The 22,191-nt window shown below is 36.4% G+C and overlaps 1 long non-coding RNA gene and 2 other non-coding genes across 3 annotated transcripts in view; 1 reads left to right on the top strand and 2 right to left on the bottom strand.

Moving 5' to 3' along the window:
- The window catches only part of LOC122800101, a 321,903-nt gene that overhangs the window by 108,925 nt on the left and 190,787 nt on the right, over positions 1–22,191 (top strand). The gene's annotated exons all lie outside the window — the stretch shown is intronic.
- Positions 7,037–7,119, bottom strand: TRNAL-UAA. The gene has a single exon. It is a non-coding gene; the product is annotated as a tRNA-Leu (tRNA).
- On the bottom strand, positions 14,318–14,400 carry TRNAL-UAA. Its single transcript has one exon. It is a non-coding gene; the product is annotated as a tRNA-Leu (tRNA).

Genomic DNA, 22,191 nt, shown 5'->3' with positions numbered 1-22,191 from the left:
AGATAACTGCACTTCTCAGCCCTCTCCCTATGTCTTACTCAGCATTCAGGGACACAGCTTAGACTTCATCTTAAAGGTTTTCTTATGAAATGGCCTAACACTGTCTGCCACATCCTACCCAGCCTGATACCATTTACCTCAACCATACCTCTCAACCTCTTAGAGCAAGACATCTGGGCAAATTCATAAATAATGGAAGGACAAAGGCCCAAAAATAGGGACAATTTTTAAATATTGCTGTTGCAAATTTAGAAGGTTGCCAGAACAACATATTTTGCCTTAGCATGAATTTTCTGAAGGGTATGATGTCTGAAACTCAAATGTCTTTTGTGATGACCGTGCCCTGGCCCAGCAATCAAGGAGCCTCAATCCTCACCACTAATACCAGGGAGGTCATCTCCTAGAAGAGGAAAGGATAACTAATACACACAGTAAAGTACAATTTCCCTTAAGTGCACACAGAGATCACAGTCAGTCTGGGGCTGGTTGCTCCTTTGCTCACCAGGTCCCCAGTAAGACTCCCCACTGGCACAGCTATAGGGTCCAGGTCTTATTCAAACTGGGCAAGCTAAAACCTCCAGTACCCTCTCTGTCCAACCAGTGCTTCGTGTCCCTGCCAAGTAGTTGACACAACACACGCATACTTTGAGATAAGTATTTATACTACTTCACAGACACTCCTGGGAAAGGCTGACACAGATTCTCCACCTGTGCTCCTTTACCCAGACTATACAGTAGTAATTACTGCCACCACCCAGTTAATAATATCAGCTACTAAAAGGCCCTTAAAAGGGTGTCCAATTATTACTGTGCAATGTTATTATCCAATGGTAGTATGACTAACAGCCAAGGCTTACTTTAGAGTGGCCTATTACAATAACCTCTATAAATATGCAATGTACTCTAGAGCTTATTTCTACACAAATCAGCCACAGGTAGAAGGATTTAAAAATATTTAATAATAAATAATTAAAACACAAGACAAAACTACTACACCACAGAGATATCTAAGAGTTCAGAGATCACACAGAAACTTAAAATAATATAGTAGGACAGGTCTAATTTCAAAGAAAAATACTTAATCAATCTTTACTAGCTTTAACTCTTCCTACAAGAAATCACAGTGCTAAAACTTACATGTGAGCACAAGGCAGACTGCTGATAAGTTAGATGTCCAAAGTCAAAATGCTTTTCAGTCTCTTGTGAGAAATAGTATTTAAACATTACTAACAAATATGTCTCTAAGGCCCTCACAAAATTACATCATTTTGGATACTTAGGTTTTCCCAGTATTCATATTGCATCATCTTAACACCTGGTCTGAGTTCTCAGGTCACAAACTGCATTATTTAGCAATCTAACACCTCCTCAGAAACATACAACAATACAAGACATTTCACATGTATATGCTAGCAGAAACCGGAGCAATAAAGCACCTTCCACATCTAAATTCTAGTCATAAACTTTAGCCTTAAAACAATGTGCATGAAATCTTCATCCAGCCGCCCTGGAGCAGAATTCTAACATGAAAGGGAACAACATGCTTCATTGGGCCAGTAGAGTGCAATGTTGTCACATATTTTGCAATTCCACATTTCACAGTATTCTTTACACTCAAGAAACATGCCTGTATTTTACATTTATTTACAAATGCCAGAATTATATATCAAATTCTATTTGACTAGGCTGGCAGCCTTCACCCATCTCTCCCCAATTGTCACATCTTTCATTATTTTCTGACTTAAATCCTCAGTTAATTGCCAGTGATTTACCAGAAAACAGCAATTTTATGAGGAACAAAATAAAAATGTGAAGCAAAAATCTGGTCATTCTGTGAAAATCTGGACAGTTCGAGAGGTATGAGCTCAACCCTAAAACAATGACCCAGAGGTAAAACCAAATGCCTTTCCTTAAAGAAAAAAAACAATGTATCTTGCAACTGCTTGTAAATGTGTGGAATATAACACAATTCTGCTAACTGCAACTAATCAAAACTAATCCATTACATACGCTTGCATTTATTTTTTTCTTACATCACCTGGCAGATGCTTCTAGTTTGTATTGTTAATGCAATTTTTGTGCAGGTTTTTGCCTTGACTATGGAATAAATTTTACTTGTGTGTTTGTTAACCTAGTCTCTTATATTTTAGCTTTAAAACAGGCAAAACTGTTGGCATCATGCAAATAAAAAAGCCTGAGGATTCTATTTTATATGACTGGCAGTCACAGCAAGCATTTCAAATACATTGCCTTATACATTCCTTTTAGAAGATCCATGAGTTATTTATTAGACTGATTTAAGGCAAGGAATGTTGACTGGAAACAATGCGGCATATTGTTTATTTCATTTTTGTGATTATTTAATCCTATAAAATACTCAGGAACACAGTCAGTAATAAGTAACACTTTAAAACTAACATAAGCTGGCTTTCTGTACTATGTAAGACTAATATCAAACCCAGAACTGAAGTACATGTAGAGACTTAACACACACAACACAACACAGACACACACACACACACACACACACACTCCATAGACAAACAAGCTATCACTGTGGCTTGGGGAGAAAAATCCTTCACTGCAATGCAGGTGACTTGAGTTCAGTTAGCTGCTTGGGTGCCTGAGGCAGTCGAATGTGGAGGGTCCTCAGTTCAATCCTGAGACAGGAGTCATTTTTTTCCTTTTCTTTTGAGGTGACAAAGGTCAGTGTAATCCTTTGCTTTTGATGCGCTAGCAGGGAGGGCAGGCAGGTATTGTCTGAGAGGGGGAAAGAGTGGATGGGTGCATAGACCACTCATAGCAATTGGATTTCCATGGCAGATGCAGTTGAAAACCACTATGAAGTGCTTCTGGAGGGTTGGTGGAGGTGGTTGTGCTGGTATTAGCCCTTTGCAGAAGTGAGATGTGGTTTGGTGTAGCCTGCCCATCTCCCACTCCACCCCACAGGCTGTTACCAAGGCATGTACTGGGCACCCCACCACACAGGCTGTTACCAAGGCATGTACTGGGCACCCCACCCCCACAAGCTGTTACCAAGTCATGTACTGGGCACCCCACCCCATAGGCTGTTACCAAGGCATGTACTGGGCACAGCACTTAAATCAGGGAAAAACTCTGGCAGCAATATGACACTGCAGTGAAATGCCCTCACCTCCTCATGGGCCCCAAGCATGGGGCACAGTAAGTCTGAGGGTGGATAGGAGCGCCTGGTAGACCTAGTGAATGAGGAGAGGCAATGGTGACAGCTGATTCATAGTTTCATAGATTCATAGATTAGTACTAGGCTAATTGCCCCTTATGGGCCATTTTAAGCCTAGACATTTACCTCAAAAGTGAAAGAAAGCTTGTATTCCCTGCACTAAAACCCAGGATCATCTATACTCTAGCCCTACACATACATGTGTTACCACAGGAATAGTTCAGCTGTGGGGTGCAGAGACACCAGAAGACCAAACAGACATAAAAAAAAGATGCACGAATAGATGAGGCTAGGAAGAAGGCCTCCTTTCATCAAGTATAGTACAGTCCTTTCATGTTTCATTTGCTTTCTGGTTTTGGAACCCTAAATAAGGTTCAACTGGTTCTGTAAAATTTCTACAAATTTTGAATTTCTTCTAATATTTCATCATCCTATTACTATATGCTGAAATCTATACATTTAATTAATTTATTTATTTATTTTATTTCTAGTTTGGTGACTGGGGAGGTCCACTGAGCACAGGAAGCCCATTTTCAGTGGAGGCCCGGGGAGAAAAGCTCCGCATTACACAGTTTAATTACAGAGAATATTACAGTGAATTATTGCAAAGTATACTTTAGATAGATACAATTAAGAAGAAGAAAGCAATTACAATTTCATTTTAGCATGAGAAACTGGCAATAGTATTTAACATACGTAGAAGAAGAACAACAAGGAAGCAATTACATTTTTGTTTTAGCATGAATAACAGCCAATAACATTTAACATACAAAGTACAGTTTTGTTATTTACAGAGAGTACAAATTGTATCAGGTCAACTGGTCAGCTAGAGTTCAGTAGAACTAGAGTTCAGTAGAGCTAGAGTAATTTGTTAGTTCTGTAACTAATTTTACTTTATAGTTTGTCATTTGCTAAGCAATACAGATAAATGTCCCCTATAAGTTTAAATTTTATATAATGATGTCAACAGTGTTACTCAGTTCTACATGTGAAGCCATTTTAAAACTGTCATCATCTGTAGTTACATGCACCTTTACTGTTTAAGTATTCTTCCCCCATCAAAGGCAGTTTATAAGTACTTTTGAGACTCATGATATATAAAAGGTGACTTTTGCACCAGCATACACTTACTATGTCTACTTTTGCTTCAGACACTGAGTGTCATTTCTCATTTGTTTAAGCAGCCATAAATCAGTTATTTATTTAACACTTGCAAAACATTTGTCATCTGCATTAAATACAAAGACATTATGTCTTTTTTGCTTTTATACAAGCAACTAGTTCACAAAAAGTCTGCCTGCTCATTTATTTCAGCATTTGATCATTAATTTGACCCTTTGTATTGCACACACAACTGCATATTGCCATTAACCTGATCATTTGTACTGCTATGTGTAAACTGTTGAATATTGTTTATTTTTATCAGTTTTTACAAAACCTTCAGTGTATTTTTACTTATATAATTTTTGCTCATTAGAAATTTCTGTGATAAGTTATTTCATAATTATAACCTTAAAACGTTTGTATATAATGTTATGGGTAAATACTAAGCTATCAGTCTACAGGCTGTTACAAAACTAATTAATAACTAGAGGAGAGAATCAAGTGTCTTGCATTGCATTATGATGTAAAGACCATAACCATTATGGCAGCATAAGCAACCCCTTCAACTAAGCAATGGTTCAAGTATATCAAGCACAGCAACTCTCACTTCGTGTCCCCCCACAGTTCTGTTCTTTATCTTATTTTCTTATCTCTCTTCCTAATTGATTTACCCCAAGATCACCCCTCCCTTATTATACTAAACTCAGAAAACGTAACTTCCTTGCAGTCTACACTACAAGACAATTTTACTACACAATGGCACTAGATTTATGAAAATCAAAGTCCCTGTGAGATTTGTGGTACTAATAACTTCAACAAGTATGACAAATAACTATAGCTGATACACTAGGTAATCCTATCTCACAACTGTCTCAGCATAGATACCCTGGCATAATCCTAAGACCCAGTACTATCATTTCATCACCATACTGAATTTACAACCAGTGTTGTTCTCAGACAAATGAAACTGCTATAAAATAATCATAGCCATAGCTATGTGAATTGGTGCCCCCATCAACTTGAATTTCCAAAGTAGAGGACAAAAATAGATAGAAAAATAGACAGTCTTCCAAATCTGAAGATCAAAAATAAACTTTGAACTGTAACAAAGAAGCAAAGACCTCATACAAGTCACCTGCTACAGTTACTAACACACACCACTACTAAATACATTAACTTAAGGAGCCACAATGTCAGCCTTGGCTTCTTAAATGAATCCTGGTACTATACTGACACCCAATCAGAAAGTGTTGATCACACCCCCTAACAGCTTGTGCCCAGGGCAGCTGCCCATTTTGCCTTGCCCTAGTTATAGTACTGAAAAATAATAAATTCCTTATTCCCGGAATCAATGATGGCTGTTACCAGAATATATTAATCCTGAAGTTAAAGTATGTTCTGCCAGTTATTGCACTAAATTCATACACTATTGCATCACTACTACAAACTACTATCAGTCATATCTACACCTTTATAACTCACTTAGATCCCATAATTCATCACTGCCTTCTTCTTGTAAAAACTAATTGGTTTCCTGTAACAGCAAAAGCTATATTATCCTTGTCTACCTGTCTTACCCTTCCTAGAGACACTAACGAGGAAATAAACTTACTTAAAAGATCCCCCTTTAATTCTGCAGCTAGAGAAAAAAAACATTCCTTAATATTGTGCTCACAGTTGTTACTAGATGTTGTAACTGATTTGTAAATAATATGTATTTTTTTATTTTGCTAGGTCTAGGTTTAGAATCTTATTATTATATCTGTTAATTGTTGTATTTATATGCTTGTTTGTTGTTTTCTTACACTGTTACTTCAACGTTATTTCTTAGTTGAGAATTTAAATTTTTCATTAAAATGTGTTTTGACAAAAAATATTGTACCCTCAGTAACTTACCATAGGACACAAAAATAAATTAAAGTAGCACTTTTCCTGAAAATAAGTTGAAACGTTTCATGGATTCTGGTAGACAGTATTTCAAATAAAACTTTAGTGCACTATATCAATGGCCAGAAGTTACTAAATATTCAAATACCATTTATTGTTAAACTTTTGCAATTGTGTAACTAGATTAGTAGGTACTGTAATTGTATTGTTTGAATGTTATACAGTATAAGCAGTACTGCATACATCTCTCTAAATCTTTTTGTGATATTTTCTGTTGTTCCTGCCTGAGACCAGGTCATCACTGAAACATCCCTTTGGACCAGCCCACTTACCCAGTTAACAAATAAATAAAATAAAATAAAATAAACATTCATTATAGCACAGGACACATATTTCTATGGCAATATTCATGTAAGATGTACAGTTTCAGTGTGTAATAAAACATACACCTTCCATACAGAGTATGTTGCAGAAAAAAATCATAAAACATTGACAAATTGAAAGTTAGTAAAGACAGATAATAATCTAAATTAAATGTAGGTTGAAAAGTTTACATATAAGCTATTTAACATAGAAAATTAACTTGTATGACAAATAAAGACAAAAAGTAACTATCTAAGAGCTGTAATTTTGTACAAGCACTTTGACTAAGCAAACCTCAGCATTTCTTTTCTAGTCATGTTCTAAGGTTACTTTGACATGCAGACAGTGCTTTTAGACTAATGAATGAAATAATTAATCTGAAATAATAGGAATACAGACTAAGAATCCTTGTGTTCATTACTCAGGAGTTTACTTATCATGCAACTTGCATCAAGTGACGAAAGTTTCTTTCAAAATTCCTACCAGGAGTGGGGTTCGAACCCACGCGGATATATATCCATTGGATCTTAAGTCCAACGCCTTAACCACTCGGCCATCCTGGTACTGATGATAGTAGTCACCAAATGTTCTTGTCTGACAACATTGTAAATAAAAAAAAAATGAGGTAAGTTTTATTCTGAGAAGGCACACATTACCTACTTCTTGAATGACTCAACAAACATTAATCAAAGCAAATTACCTTTAAGCTCAAATGTTATAATGAAAGAGAGGCTGTGAGTAAACTACATATTATGCTAGGCAAACCTTTTGTCTGAACAGGGGATGAAACATTCTTTTGTAACACGAAAGCTACAAAAAAGTTCATTCAGACTCACCAAATTCTCTTTATGACTGAAAACAGCTACATGAAACTGCCGGCCCTGTGCCCTGCAGGATTTAGTTGCTTCAGTGCTTCTTGCATTTGATGTAACAATACCCTGCTTTGTAGTTTGAATTGTACTGGTGCAGAAAAGAGCACTGTGTTAGCCAAAGATTAGTAATTAAAAGGGTTAGGGTATTTCCCTGGGGTTTAGAATCATGCGCACTGTGATCTCACTGAGGTTACTGCAGAGATGCTGAGTAGTTACCAGTTAACTAGGTGGAGTCTCATGGCTCAAGCTGCTACAAATAGCTTGTCATCTTAAAGTTAAGGAGGGGGCACCATTTCGGAGGATGGTAGTGAGTATCAAAATCTCTAGCGACATGTCTGCGTTCAGTACATTATGAGGTTGTGATCAAAAGTGCTGCAGTGCTACAGCTGTATGAAGGCTTCAGTATGTAACAACAAGCTCTTCCATTTTTGTAGTAAAGTAACAGGAATTTAAAGTGTTTTTTTATGGTGTATTGTTAGTGCCAGATCAAAAGTACTGCTAAGCTGGGTGCACGTGTGTATGTCATTTTAACTGGAGTGGAACTATAGGGGGGGGGGGGTTGTGTGTGTGTGTGTGTGTGTGTGTGTGTGTGTGTGTGTGTGTGTGTGTGTGTGTGTGTGTGTGTGTGTGTGTGTGTCCCTAGGTGCCTACACTGGGGAAGCACTTAACACAGTTGTCATAAATACATCAAATATTCAGTTCATAGACATGCTGATGAGACTAATGAACTTTTGTTCAGTGCAATTCTTTCATGTCTCTGAGTCACTTATTTTCACCATAGCACTACTAGAGATCATCAGTAAAGTACTAGTATCACTTAGCGATATCGTATCTGATTACCCCCTTAGACTTAAAATAGGTGACATGGAAGCTTAGAAACTTGGGGACAATGCATTATGTATGAAATTAAGAATGCTATCAGAAAACACAAAGCCACCTCCCACAGAGGAAAACAAGCTAAATTCCTTTCCAGCCATAAAGTGTTCTGGAAAGAGGACAATAAATTAAATGAGGGATCAGTTCAGTCAAATGCTTCATATACTACTGAGAATGTACGTCTTAAAGACTTCATCAAGCTATATTTTTGAACAATCCCATAGCATTCCCTCTTCCAACACTCTGCCATCTCACCTCTCCCACTGATTTCCTATCACCTCCATTTTATTTCCATGAAAATGTCTCCAAAACAAGTTGACAGATTTCTTGATGCCTTTCTTAATCACAGTGAATCAGTCAGGAATGGTATAATTCAACTCAATGATGTCTAAAAATGTGCAAATATTATATTACCATGTCTCCAAGCCACATATGTAACCATTCTTTGTCTTGTTTTTTTCCTTCCTGTCCATTGGAAGTCAACACATCATCACGTTTCCAAAAATAAACAATTCCTTAACACCCACCAATTAAATACCTCTCTCCTCCTGCATGATCTAACTAAAGTGCTGGCGGTAGCTGTCTATTGTTTCTAGTGGATATGTTTACTCTTGGCCATACTTTTTTCCTTTGCTAATATTTTGAATGAAATATTCCACTAGTTCTTTGGCCTTTTGAGTCATTTTTCTATGTGTAATGCATGTGGATATTGAAAGCCCTTAGCCAGGATAGCACTGCGTATTTTCTTCATGCTCTTGGGGCCAGCTTGTAGTCTGTGAAGTGATTGGTTAGACTTATGCACATTTTCTTGCTTTCATTTTAATCTTTTGTGTTCCAGTGTTATGACATGAGAGACCATCCTTCTGGTGCCAGCTGGGACCTTTCTTCGTTTTTGGTTGGCAGTGGTGGGATCCAGGCCTCATCAGTACCCTCCATGGTTCATATTTGTAACATTGGTGTCATCAGTCTGCAACACCTATCATGTAAATAAATGAACTGATGACTAATCAAAGGCATTCCATCTGCAGGACCTACTTTCTTAAATTCTGGCCTGATGTTGGTGGTACTAAAGAAAATAGCTGTTTGTTTACATCAAGATTTGAAACTTTGCCAGTAAATAATGATGTCTATGAACGTTTGCTAAGCACATATCAATGGCCAGAACATCTCAAAAGCCACATATAAGCCTTTGTGCCTGAATGATAATATTTACTCATTTGGTATCTGAAATATAATAGTGATGTTGTTTTCTTTTCCTGTGACATTTAAAAAAATATATATATATATATATATATATATATATAGAGAGAGAGAGAGAGGTAAATGCTTTTATCAGTGAAAAAAATATCTTCAAATAGTTTTCTTCACAGGTTGACAGAGATATGGAGAGTGTGTGTGTGTGTGTGTGTGTGTGTGTGTGTGTGTGTGTGTGTGTGTGTGTGTGTGTGTGTGTATGTGTGATTTTAGATGATTGCATGACAAGTCTATATAATTACAGTACTTCAGTAAATATGTTGCAGAACAAAAATGCACTGTTGAAAAGTGACATGGATGTGAACAAAAGTATTGTGTTTTGAAATACTTTGCCTGTTTACTGAATGCTGCTCCACTGAAATTCCTGTAATCAGAATTGAACCTCTTGCTCATACTACCCCATAAAAAGTGCTCTCCCAGTGTTATAAAAAAAATAACTGTGGGTACCTCACAACCAGCCTTTTAATTCCTCACAAAAGATCTAGCATCATATTCTGTTACCAGTTTATAAATGTAAAGGAAAGTGATCCAGGAACCTAACTGTGTGGAATAGTTTCCCAGACTCTGATCTGAGGGACAAACAAGCTTCTGTTGTTCTTTGCCTTCATAGTGCTATCAGTTTCATTGGTCACATGAAGAAACTAAAACAAAGACCCCCCCCCCCAATAAGTGTCATTTTCTTAGACAGATTGGCAAAACTGGTATGCTTCCTGAACTCTGTTAGCGTGTTAGTTGGCACTGCTCCCAAGAACTTTCCAAGCATACCTTAACGTATGTAGTTTGCAGATAGACTTAAAACAGATGGCATGAAAAGACTTTCTCAGAATATTGAAACCTAGTTACAATGCGTGGTTCTTCAAAATGCTTCTCCATATCTGGAGTTCACACTTCCATATATTATACTGCATAATGAAGCTATAAAGGCTATCAAAAGACAAAGGATGGACTTCTGGTGATGGCGCCATGGAGATTAGGCATCTCCCTTTTCACACTCAAATTTACCTGCATTAAACTGTCATAACAACATGAACAGATGTCTTTTCTGTTTGTTTTGCATTAATGATTATTACAGCACCTTACAGTGCTTTTATTATGCTAGAACTGAGGAAGAAGTCTTAAAATAATTAGTGTCCTCAGTTTGACAGCCAATAATGTCAAATGTGGTTTTGGACCACATGGAGAATGATGCTAATGCAACATTCAGAGTCTGCAGAAAGAATATGGCAATGAGGTTATAGCATCCCATGAAAATAGCTAATGTCTGTGACTGAACAAGTGAGCATAAAACTGGACAATTAGTTTGCAAGAACTAATCATTATGATGACGTAACTGTGGCCTTAAAGGTATATACAGTTGCAACAAGAAAACAGTCATCTGAGGGAGACATATATTTATTCTTTGATGGGACTATCATAGCTGAAGCAGAAGCAACTAGATCATTAAGACAGAGCTTGTTAAAACAAACAAACAAAAAAAAAATAACACATTGCTGTGCTGGAAAAGGAAGACGGTATGGAATGTGTTACCTTTTTCAGCAAAAACTTGGTTTGTGTGACAGCCAAATGAAGACATCCTCATCATCTGTTGATACTTGGTTGCAAGGGTCTGCAGCTGGCCAAATTAGGCATATTTCAGTTTGTTCTATGATTTGTAAGATTGAAACTCAAGTGCTAACATTGTTGTGGTGATTAAACAAAATGTATGAGATGGGGCAGTAACACTTTTTTGTAATGACTACTGCTGTGTGCTAACAAAGAAAAAACAGATCTGTTCAAGATGAAATTTGAAGAAAATGAAGCTGCGTTTGTTTTACTCAGCCTTATTTAGAGTGCATATTCCTATGGGATATAACACCTTTATTGACTAACATGAAGCTTTGCAGGCAATATAATACTGATTCTAATCATTCAGAGGAGGTCTCTCAGGAGAAGATGGTGTAGCAGGAGAATCGGGCAAGACAGAAAATACTGTTGCAGAAAGTTTTGTCTCAAAATGGACTTTAAGGCTTTGAAATAATGGATTGAACAAGAGGCTTTTCAGATTTTAGGACTGGAATGGCACACTGGCAGTGATTATTGAAAACCACTAAGCACCCAGAGGGATGATTAGCTGTTGTGCTGGACATTAAACTGACTATGTACATGTTCTTCTGATCTGATCATACAATACATAATAATATTTGCTTACTGAATGCTGGTTGATTAGTATTTCATCTCATCTGTAACAGTGGGTCAGCTAAGGGTACACTATTATGTGATTGTCTGAACTAGTGTATATTTTCTCTCTTTATAGTAAGGGGTACATTATTATGTGATTGTCTGCTGTGACAAAGATGATAATGTTATGTTGGTCATTATATTGGTTAGGTATATGATATTTGCTCTATATCATGCAATGCATGATGGTACTTGTTTTCTGAATATCTGTAGATCAGTATTTTAATTTCCTTCGTTGAAGTTTGTGCATCAGGGCTGGCAACTCGGTACGTAAAAATCAACTGCCAATCATTAGCGGACCGGAGTTCCGCTGTGGCGACCCCTAACCGGGAAAAGCCGAAAGACACAACAAAAAAAAAAGTATTTTAATTTGTACTGCAATAGTGGTTAGCTAGATGTGTGATATAATGAGATTGGGTGGATTTTATTTTAATTTTCTCTTTATAGTTAAGACTATTTGGCCCAGGTTATAGTCACTATCACAGTGCATGTAAGTGACGTAGATGCTTCATGACACGTGACAAATATCTTAAAAATGATGTTGGAGACTTTTCTAATGGTACATATTCTAAAAGACAATTACAAGGTTACTGATTCTTTAATGTAGTGAAATGCAGGACCACTACTGAACTACAACTAGGGACTAACAATGATGGGACTAGGAGCATTTGTGTTCCATTTCTGGGAGAATCAAGTAATACTTAACAATTTTGCTTTTGAAATATAACTGTGTGGACATGATTCTGTTTGGCTGGAAAATGTATTTTTGTTGTGTTTAGTTCTGACTGAGTTAATTGGAGGAGGTTTACTAAGTTTTAAATAACTGATGTTAGCTAAGGTTCCGTGGTGCTTTTTTTTAACTATTTCTTATTATCCAAGCACAATTTGGATGTATCCACAGAGGGTGAGGAGATGTGATTTTCTTTCTTTTAAAAATAGGATGCGTATTGTTACTTGGAATATTACTAGGATGACTAGCCCTGGACTGTTTAAAACAGTGAGATCCCCACACTCTGCTTCCTAGTAATGAAAGCTCTGATCTTCTCTTTTTTTAATTCTTATTGTCCCCTCTCCACAACTTGCCATCATATTATACCTTGAAACAACTCTTGCTCACTCAGACCACATAGAATTTCTTACCACCTTAGAACAGGCCTTTTTAGTCCTTGGAATAAAACACTGAGATGCCCTTCTTATTAATATTAGAAACTGTAAAAACTATTAATGATTTACCATCAGTCTCACCATAGAAGAAAGGCTACTTACAAATACTTTTTCCCCACAACATCTTACCTATGTATTTGTTTTCTAAATATATGCATATACTAGTTGAACCACCCTGCAAACATATATTTTTCTGAACCTCTTATACTCCTACAGTATACTTTAATATTCCTAGCAGTGTATTTTTTTCTTCTTCATATTGAATATATATGTACAAATCTTGAGAATGTACGATTAAACTCTCTTTTAGTTTTCTGTAGAGGAGCATTATAATACTGGTAACTGCTGTTCTTAGTATGACAAAGATACTTTTCTATACAGTTTTTGAGTTATTGTGTTCTTTTCTGTGTGCTTTTACTCTGCATTATATTGGATTGCTTGTTTTGTTGACAGTCCAGTGTCTGTGGTTCATGAGCCAAGCTCTCGTACAAGTGGAAGACTGAAGGTCACATGTATTTTTTTAACCCTTAGAAGTTTTGCCTCTTCCTTGACCTGGATGATTCCCATTAGGTTGATAGCCAACCATGAATAGAAGCAGTTGTGCATGCCTAAGGATCCTATGGAGATCATACTAGGGGGTTCTTGTGACAAGCTAACAACTGTATGTGCTAAGATGATGGCTATAGCTTTTTTGATAGCATTTCTACAGAGGGCATGTTGTGATACTGCAGTGTGATTTTACTTTCTGTAACTCTGACTACCTTGTCTAAGAATATACATAATTTATGCTTCATTAGATAGCCCTGATTTTTCTCTATGCATCCCTGATTTTCAGGAGCGTTGTCCCTGAATCTCTCCCCTGGAGTCTGAAAGATATGGAAAGACATACAATGTCAGTATGCAATATAACAAATATTCAGCCTCTGCTGAAAATGGACATGCATCCAGTCGGACTATCCCGGTCAAAAAATGTAAAATAAAATAAAAATAAAATACATCAGATTGCAGAAAAAAATATAAACATAATGACAGCATGGTAAAAACATGAAAGCATAGGAAATGAAATTAAAAATCTAACTTAAATGCTTGTTGAAACAAGTCTCAATAGACAAAAAAAAATCAGCAAATTACCACTTTGGTGAAAACCTGAAAGCTGGAATTTGATGTCATCACTAGAGCTGGATAAACGAATTTACTAAATCATTGATTTCATTGAAATGATTGTATGTGCCTACTTCATGTCGTAAATGACAGCTTTGTTACTTGGTGGTAGTATGAATGCAGAACTCATTGCCAAGCATACCAGGAAAGTAAGCATTGTCACATTTTTATTTTACATTAAACTGAAGTGCCTATCTTGCAACTTTGTCAAAATAGTTACCAGGAGTGGGGTTTGAACCCACGCGGATATATATCCATTGGATCTTAAGCCCAACGCCTTAACCACTCGGCCATCCTGGTATGAAACTAATGTGTCTTATAATACATACTTACCTCATAATGGTTTCATTGTGAGTATAACTAAATCCTGTATTTCCTGAAACACTACAAACAGTAATCACATGACTTTTCTGAGTTGCTGAAAGGTTAGATTAAAAAAAGACAGGAAGAGAGAAATGGTTAACTGCATATTGTGCTGAAGCTGGACTCGTTTTCTTGTTCTTTTTTTGTTTGTTTGTTTGTTTGTGTATTGAATGCAATGTCAGGAAAGATAAGTAGCTAAATCAGTTAAGATATAAGTAGAAATACAACATTTTAAATCAGAACGAACTATGACAATTAGTAGTTAATACAAGAATGATAATTTAACTGCATATCTGTAGAGTATTTACTTATTTCAACTTTACCAAGAGCAGTTTATAGTGCACTGCAAAGATAATCTGTATAAAATGTTTATTTCAAGGTGTTATTTCACTTACACAGCATGAGAAAATGTTCTCTGTATTTCTGATTAAAGTATAAACTTTATTAGAAATTCCAAAAATAAAAACAAAAAGGCACACAACATGAGCTAAAAGCTGTAAAATAAGTCAAAAGAAAAAAATCATGATTACTAATGGAAATCATTAAGGGCTTATTAAACTGCAAGGCAAATGCTTGTTCAAGATTTAATAAAGTGTTAGTTTGTTTCAGTGGCAAATATTACCTTCTGAGTGTTTTCTCTGCTTATTTTATGTATAGTATGTCTGTTATTATAACCTCTTCTAATTGGCCTTGATTTTTTTATATATAATGTGTTTAATTTGTTCTCATTGACATTATGTAACCATGCCTTTATTATGCACCAAACCAAATGATCTGTACCTCTTTAGCACAAATACAACTCAACCCCAAGCTGATTATACCATTAATTCTTAATTTCTACTACTTACCATTGTTCTCAATTTTCTGTCTCTCTTTTCTTGTTTTTTCCCCATCTCTCTCCTCTGTTTTACTCTTACTTCCTACATCATATTTTTACTAATAAAACCCAACAGTCGCCACAGTAGTCACCAGGCTGCAAAAATATATTCCAAACGTTAATACCCAACACTGTTCAAGGGTAAAAGTTCCTGCCACAGCTACCGTCTCCAACTCAAAGTACAGCAGGACAATTCTCCATAAACTTCAAATTGAACTCTAAATACAAAATAGCTCTAATGTGCTTCACGCAAATACTCCAAGCAGAGTTCACTCCAAAAAAGATTTATTGTTAGCGCTTTCACCATTCGGCTTCATCAGACAGTACAAGTAATCCACATCTATTCCATTTAAATAGTACTTATTTAAATTCAATTGGTTGACAATTAAAACCATTCATTACATCATTTCCTTCAATGCATCACTTCCTTCAACTCATTCACTGACATTTAAGATGTAATAAAATTCATACAAGCATTATTTCATTCAATATATGAGATTAGCTCATCAAATAAATACATATATGTAAATAAATATAAATATAAATATAAATATAAAAATATAAAATAAATACATAGATACATAAATATTTGAGTACAAAGATATGCATAATATAAATTCATCAATTGAAACATCTAACATACTTAACTGTCTAATGAATTTCACTATAGACTCAAACGCGACATTTTAAACTGTAACTACTAAAATCATGAACTATTATAAAATGTCTATTTAATTAAGAACGTTAAAAATACAGAAAATTAATTCTTATAAACTATAGGCACTCTATGAAGTAGGGCAACATTTACTGTAACCTATTTATTTAATAGATAGCTTCCTTTTCTTTAATACTGGTTTCAGTGGGACCTTGTCGTTTATACCTGGGCTGACATCCGCTCTAAGTCGTATTATCCATCTTATCTCACATTCTTCTGTAAAATTGTTAATGTCCCCACCTCTTGATGTAACCTCAATTGTTTGCAAAACCATAAAACTGAAACTATGCAATGGTCCCATTTTCCCTATGTGTTTTGCAAGTGCATTATGGGTATGGCCTGTCCGTATACTGTAAATGTGATCTCTGATTCTCTCACGTAACTTCCTATTCGTTTTTCCAATATAGAATACCTCACACTGGGAACACTTGGCAAGGTATACTATATTTTCACTCTGACAGTCTGTATGTGTATTGAAAACAAACTTCTTTCTAGTTTTAGGATGTATAAATTCACATTCAGTATTGATATAGCAACACTGCCCACAATTGCCACACGGTAAGGTATTAGTTAATCCACCATCCCTACCTATACTTTTCTTATGTAAAGGTCGATGGCATAGCATACGTTTCAGATTCTTCCTGTTTTTAAATGAAAATATTGGTGATGGTCCCACAATACTAGCTATTCTCTCATCTAATAGTAATGTGTCCCAATGCTTCACTATTATATCTCTCACTATCCCTACATCAGCTGTATAAAACAACGGGACCCTCAAAAATTCATTTGGTCTGTTTTGATGACTCATTTCATCCACATTTCCACCATCTGAGAAATACGGTACAGCTCTTGTGTCCCTTAATTCTTCCATTTTGTCAAATACTACACTTAACTCTCTGTCATTATAACTACGCTGTCTTAACCTAATATATAAATCATCCAGTTCTTCTCTAAAATTCTTCTCTAGGGGATTCAGCCTTGATGCTCTCATGCATTGTCCCTTAATGACATTACTAAATACAAAACGGGGATGCATGCTGTTACGGTGAAGTATAGTTGGGTTTTATTACATTCATTCGTTTATTGCCGCAGTAGTTTTTGTAGTCCGGTGCAGTGTCGTTTTGTTGATATTTTTACTAATAGCTATTTCTTTATGTATTGATAAGTTAACCTATGTGTGTAATTCAAATGTACGTATTGACCATCTGTTATAGCAGCTTAAGCCACTCTGTATTTTTCTTTGCTACAATACTACTTGTATGTTTCCAAGAATTTATGCATACAGTTTGTAATAATGTAGCTTTTCTCCTTGGGCCTCCACTGAAAATGGGTTCTTCTGGCTCAGTTGGACTTTCTCGATAAACAAATGTTAAATAGATAAATAAATAAATACACATAAAACTCCCTGTTCTCCCCATAAATTATTCTAGTATTTCTGACAAAGACATTATCAGGTGTGTAAAACAGCTCCCAGACTCACCCCGCTCAGATGCCTACTGTGGTCCAGGTGACCTTCTGCACTTGGAAAAAAGAATATACAAGAATATAGAAAGCACTAACATCGTGTTGCTTCAAAACGGAGTCAGTTATTACGCAAACTGCACAGTTATCTTTTTTTCCTCCTTTGGCGCACAGCAAGACTGATTTTACATCACATCCATGTTTTACCACTGATTGCATTTTTAAAATAGTGTACATGTCCTAAAATCAGCATGACTATCAACAAACTAGTATTTCTGAAAGAAGACAGCCTCACATACAAATAAGTTTTAATATGAACATTATTCAAGCAGTTTGCAGCTTAAAATTAGAAAGCAAACCCTCTTACTTGAGAGAAAGTGGAATATACAGGGTGCTTTTGTTATGTAAAGCTACATGTTGCCAGTCAAGAGGAGGACAGCTGTTGAATAAATCAGATTTAGAAGGGCATAGTCCAATTGTTTTCTGTTACTTCACACTCTTAATGTAGCAGTAAAGAGCTTAAAAGCATTTACTTTTGTCACTACTGCACTCTCTTGGTAACAGAATGTAATGTCACAAATGAAGATCTCTATTTTTTTTAGTTGCACATCTTTTCTAAAGTTTATTTTTTCAACATAGAGTAAGATCGTTTGGAACATCAGTATACTGATGATATTTACAAGCTTACAAAATCATGTCTATCGTATAAATAATAATTGCTGATCAGACACACCACTTCTGATTTAATCAGTTAAATTGTACTACCCTTAAAAGTGGGTACTGTAGCTCTCCACATATGGTATAAACTGTAGCAACTGCTTGCTACAGAATTTTTTTGTTTGTTTTTTGAGAGAGATGCCAGATCAGCGGATGGCACCAGGCTCATCTTCTGACAATACAAATAACAAGAGAGATGTGTCATCTTGACATGTTGCATTTTACAGAAAAACATAACCTTAGAATTAAGGAAGAGAGGGGAGTACTTAGCTTGGGTCATCGAAGCATTTGCATTTATACTCATCCATAAGTTAAGTTTTTAGCTGTGAGTGGAAAGAATTAAGGTCCTTTGCATTTTGTACATTAATAGAGACAGAATTCCAACAGACAGGTACCAGCTTATAAAATGCTTTTTCAGTGGTGGCTAGAATGTAAAAGGTTCTGTTGTGAGTGTACATTATTTTGACTTCTTAACTCATATGTAATATGTCTGATGTGCAATATATTCTTTAGAAGTTGACAATGACTTTCATTAATGAACATGTAAGTCAGAGATAATTTAGAAAAATAAAGAGGATGTTTAACAGAGAGAAAGAGAGAGAAACAGATTCATAGGTAATTACTGATACTAATTAAGGAGCCTTGCCTTATACCCCCTTTGTTACAGAGCATAGTTAAGAGACTTGCTCATAGTCAAACAGTAAACAAATATAGACTGGAGAAATTGGATCCTGGACTACTGGAAGCAATTTGTTTAAGAAAGCTCATAGGCTTAATCCCGACTGCATTGGGTGTGGCAATTTCATTCCAAATCATCAGTGCTTACTTCTTTTTTTTAACATCTTTATTAAATTATTACTTAAGACTTAGGCAAACACACATTAATAGAAAAGAAAATAAACTACATTGTTTCCATTTACATATATTCCCTGGTTTCTTTCTTTATAATTATCATCAGTCCAACATTACTTGTTGTAACTGTCACATGAGTGGTTTGGGGTTAGAATGAATGCACAAACTGTTTAGAAATCATATGCAAATGCGTCAGGGGAGTAAACGTTGTACATTCCTCCATCATTCACTTATTTATCTTGTGTGAAACGAGTGTTCAAGTCATGACAGTTTTATTTAAAGTTCCTGCTAAGAATAGGGTTTAAATCTATTCAAGTATATATTCATTGTGTCTTTCGTCTTATTCCCTTAGCCATCCTTGTGTCCCAAGGTATAGAGCAGCTACTCATGAATTTCAAAATATATATATATATATATATATATATATATATCAGTCATATATTTTGCTTTTATTCAGTTTCAGAAATCAAGGTATATATGTAATTTGATTTTTTCTTCAGCCTTCCTTCACAAAATGCACTGAGTGTACAGTGATCTTAGCAGGAAGACATTTGCTGCATTATTGAAAATTGTAACCCATTGTTACAATTAGTTTCCTTTGACACATTTTGCATGCTTGCTGCTACATGGTATCAAACGTAATGGTATTTGGAGCTTTTACTAACAGTATAGCATTATTACTTTCTTAATTACAACACAGTAAAAAATGTTACAAGGTTTGACATTTAACATAGTGCAATGAATGACTGAATGAGAAAGGCTGGCTGTAGGTATATATGAATGAGTGAACAAATGAATGGGTGTTTGTTTATTCTATTATCTGCTATCACAGTATATTGCATTTTCTGCAATGTTATTACCACTTCTAAAATTATAGGTAAAACATGTAACATTCTATCATCTGAGTGTAACTGTGGTTAGTTTTTCATAATTACATATTTTTTTCACTGTTTATACTCTGGCCAAATTACTAGTGATGTCCAGTGGAGATTTATAGATATTTGTGTTCTAAATGAGTAACATACTCACAGTTTCGCCTGTTCTGATGCTGAGACTGATATGTGCTTAAACATTTAGTATGATTTGTGGTTCCATCATAAAGTGTCCCATTTGCTCATGGAGGCTTGAGTATACTTCCTGTGTGGGTAGTTCCCTTGTCTGTAAGGAGGGGACTTGCATTATAAGCCTGTGACATTTAGGTTTGTAACCAGTCACATCCCTTTCCATAATTGTTACTCCTTTGTCTTTTTCACAATTGTTGATCATTTGCTGTATATCCAGCAGAGATGAGATGCTTCCACCTATTACCTCATCTTTGTTGAATAAAAAATCCTTATTTAATGTGTTCAACGGCATAACGATATGGTCTGAATGCTTGGCAGCTCTATTACCCTTATATTCTATAATATAATATTTAGATTAGGTTACCACTGATTATCTTGAGTGGTTCATTTCATAGGATCATAGGAGTTGCTAGGCTAATGGCCCTGGGGCCCTTATAAGCCTAGCCAAGAGATTATCCCCAAAAAAGAAACCTCAGTCAGCACCTGTTACCCCTGTCAATGAGGGAAAAAGGTGGAACCCTTGGGACAATTTGTGGTTTCCCATTCACTCATCAAGCTTGTGCTTGAAGAGGGTCTGTGAGGTATTCTGTTTGACATGCATGGGAAGTCTATTCCAGAGACGAGGCAGCCTCTGGGAGAGAAACCTGTCTCTCCAGCAGGTTTTGTTGATGTTGCATATTAGAGTTAGGCCTATCGAGTGGGTAATGCTCTAGGAGTTAGACTTATGGATGTGGAGCATGTCTAGTAGAGCAGGTTCTGATATTGCCTTGTAGGTGAGACACAGATCACCTTTGAGGAATCTCTATGATACCGAGTAAAAGTGATAGTGATTTAAGACTGTCCACATAAGACAGGTGCTGGAGGTCATGGATTCTCTTTGTGAGGTATTTCTGTGGCCTTTCGAGTTGGTGCAGGTGTTTGGAGAGGTACATACCAAACGGGGTGTTATACTATACTATAGGTCTATTGAGGGTGGAGTACAGAGAGGTAATAACCTCCTTTTTGCTGGATGCAATCCTTTTACTTTTGAGATGAACAAAGTAAAAGGCTTTTCTGACCACAGCCACCACATGATGGTTGAATGTCAGACTGTTGTCAACCTGAGCACCAAGGTCTCTCACCATGGATTGTGTGCTTATGGGGTTGACACTGATGTGGTAATCAATAGGTGCCGTGTTTTTGCCGAATGGTGTAATAATACATTTTTTGCATTTACCTTAAGGCTATGACTTTGACACCAGTTATTTGTAGCTGTGAGACCCTCTTGCAGTATGTTAATGTAATTTGGGGAGTCAATGACAACACCCAACTTACAGTCATCTGCAGACTTGGTCAGCCACAGGCCCTTGGTCTTTCCCTGGACTTCTGAGAAGTAGATGCCTGGGGAGCACCACTAGTGACAGGTCTGCTTTTGGAGGTGGTGGCACCTATTTTGACCTTGTGGGTCCTATCTGTGAGCCAGTTGGCCACCCATCTGATGGGATAGGGATTAACACCAAGTTGTGTTAGCTTTTGAATGATGCCCGAGTGGGGGACTGTGATTGTATTAAAGGCCTTGGCCAGGTCAATGTAAGCTGTATGTACTGACTCCCTCATCCAGGGCCTTGGTGACAGTCTCAAAGAATTCAGCTAGGTTCAATAGGCAAGATCTGCCCCTGATGAATCTGAATTCGGTAGGGTCGAGTGTGTGGAGATTGCCTATGTCCTTATTTATGAGTTCCATAATAATATGCTCCATAGCTTTACAGATCAGACTTGTCAAGGTAATGGGATGATAGTTTCCCGGGTCAGTAGTGGTACCATCTTTGTGCAAGGGGATAACAATGGTGGTTCTCCACACTGCTGGAATGAAGCCTGTAATTAGGCTGTGATTGAATAGGGTGCTCAGTGGCGAAGCTAGTTCTTGCTGGAGCTGGTTCAGAATACAGCCTGAGATATTATCAGATCCCATGGAAGCTGTGTTTTTTGCCTTGGATAGTGCCTTTAACACTATGATGTGAGATGTGAGGTGTGGGACAAGTATCAGGGATGTTGACTGGGCC

This window comes from Protopterus annectens, chromosome 1.part0 (assembly GCF_019279795.1).
Source record: "Protopterus annectens isolate FY-2018-M chromosome 1.part0, PAN1.0, whole genome shotgun sequence".
NCBI lineage: Eukaryota > Metazoa > Chordata > Ceratodontiformes > Protopteridae > Protopterus > Protopterus annectens.
The sequence above is the reverse complement of the archived record's forward strand: the minus strand, read 5'-3'. Positions and strand labels throughout refer to the sequence as shown.